Below are 2,244 nucleotides of genomic sequence, written 5' to 3'. Positions count from 1 at the left end.
CTCTCCCTCTCCTTCCCATTCGACTTAGAACCCGTCAACCCGTACGAATACGTACGCGCATAGAATCTTTATAAATTTTAGATTAATTCTTACAAAGAAGTGATGCTTGACCAAGAAGTATGTCAGTGACACAGAGCAATGCTTGACCAGGAAGTATGTCAGTGGAAGTGTTTAAAACCTGACATAAATGGATGTGTGCCACTCTGCAGGCTGACGCCTGTCGCTTGTGGGGGAAAACAAAAATCTTGACAGCAAACTTGAATCACGCAGCACACATCTGCCGAGAAACAGGAGCAGCCACAGCATGTACTTCCTATACGATGGTGCAAAGGGATGTGTGTGTGTGAGTGTGTGTGTGTGTGTGTGTATAAGGTATGTGTGAGTGTGTGTGTGTGTGTGTGTATGTGTGCGCGCGCACGCGAGTGTGTGTGTGTGTCTGTGTGTGTATGTGTGTGTCTGTGTGTGAGTGAGAGAGAGAGAGAGAGACAGACAGACAGACAGACAGACAGACAGTCAGACAGACAGACAGACAGACAGACAGACAGACAGACAGACAGACCCAGAAAGTACAGGTAGCTAATAATTATTGAAGCGGATTAATCTTATTATATTTAGTCAAGTTTTGACTAAATATTTTAACATAGAGGGGGGAATCGAGACGAGGGTCGTGGTGTATGTGTGTGTGTGTGTGTGTGTGTGTGTGTGTCTGTGTGTGTGTGTAGAGCGATTCAGACTAAACTACTGGACCGATCTTTATGAAATTTGACATGAGAGTTCCTGGGTATGAAATCCCCGAACGTTTTTTTCATTTTTTTGATAAATGTCTTTGATAACGTCATATCCGGCTTTTCGTGAAAGTTGAGGCGGCACTGTCACGCCCTCATTTTTCAACCAAATTGGTTCAAATTTTGGTCAAGTAATCTTCGACGAAGCCCGGGATTCGGTATTGCATTTCAGCTTGGTGGCTTAAAAATTAATTAATGACTTTGGTCATTAAAAATCGGAAAATTGTAAAAAAAAATAAAAATTTATAAAACGATCCAAATTTACGTTTATCTTATTCTCCATCATTTGCTGATTCCAAAAACATATAAATATGTTATATTCGGATTAAAAACAAGCTCTGAAAATTAAATATATAAAAATTATTATCAAAATTAAATTGTCCAAATCAATTTAAAAATACTTTCATCTTATTCCTTGTCGGTTCCTCATTCCAAAAACATATAGATATGATATGTTTGGATTAAAAACACGCTTAGAAAGTTAAAACAAAGAGAGGTACAGAAAAGCGTGCTATCCTTCTTAGCGCAACTACTACCCCGCTCTTCTTGTCAATTTCACTGCCTTTGCCATGAGCGGTGGCCTGACGATGCTACGAGTAAAATGGCATTGCGTTCAGTTTCATTCTGTGAGTTCGACAGCTACTTGACTAAATATTGTATTTTCGCCTTACGCGACTTGTTTATTTTGATTTCTTTATCACATCGCACACAAATGTACATGCACCATGTATCTCCATCAAGCATTCTTTTAAAAAGCGTTTAGGTTACTTCCACCACGTACATTTAACTTCCGGCAACAAAATATAAGTCTTAGCCTAAGATGTGCACCTTGCTTCTAGACCTTCATTATTCCACATGTCTGTTTCCACATTGAATACATTCTGGTTATAAAGCCAGTTCCACATGTCTGTTTTCACATTGAATACATTCTGGTTATAAAGCCAGTTGTGACTCAAGTTATATCTCTTCGTTTTCTCAGTTGTATCTCAAACACATGCGTTCAAAACTACCACACATCCCTCGCACAATGCCAAAGCTTGTCAAAATAGTATCATATCAAAACTACCACACATCCCTCGCACAATGCCAAAGCTTGTCAAAATAGTATCATATCAAAACTACCACACATCCCTCGCACAATGCCAAAGCTTGTCAAAATAGTATCATATCAAAACTACCACACATCCCTCGCACAATGCCAAAGCTTGTCAAAATAGTATCATATCAAAACTACCACAAATAAAAGTGCAATTCACTTACCTTTAATTCACGTATGTCGTTATTTACTTCACTCGCAGCCAGACACTTGGTGCCATGGTCATGGGAAGTCCCCCCCAAGGAAAAGAGCCAGACGAATGTTCACCGACCCGCTTGAAAAATATTGCTGGATTTCTTCAATCGTTGAGAGGTGTCGTTACTAAACTGTTACGAATCACGTGACTTTCCCTGCAGTGACGTC

The 2,244-nt window shown here is 39.7% G+C and overlaps 1 protein-coding gene across 4 annotated transcripts in view; it reads right to left on the bottom strand.

The window, feature by feature from the left end:
* LOC138966007 (putative defense protein Hdd11-like) overlaps positions 1-2,183 on the bottom strand; it is a 19,683-nt gene extending 17,500 nt beyond the window's left edge. The window contains exons 1-2 of one of the 4 annotated variants that reach the window (XM_070338093.1): positions 2,046-2,183; positions 94-277 (exon numbers count right to left, since the gene is read on the bottom strand). The gene's annotated coding sequence lies outside the window, so the exon portion shown is untranslated. The remainder of the gene's footprint in view (positions 1-93; positions 278-2,045) is intronic. The other 3 variants (XM_070338094.1, XM_070338095.1, XM_070338096.1) reach the window with 3 other exon arrangements.
* Positions 2,184-2,244: the final 61 nt, after the last annotated feature.

Source organism: Littorina saxatilis, linkage group LG5, assembly GCF_037325665.1.
Source record: "Littorina saxatilis isolate snail1 linkage group LG5, US_GU_Lsax_2.0, whole genome shotgun sequence".
Taxonomy (NCBI): domain Eukaryota; kingdom Metazoa; phylum Mollusca; class Gastropoda; order Littorinimorpha; family Littorinidae; genus Littorina; species Littorina saxatilis.
The sequence above is the reverse complement of the archived record's forward strand: the minus strand, read 5'-3'. Positions and strand labels throughout refer to the sequence as shown.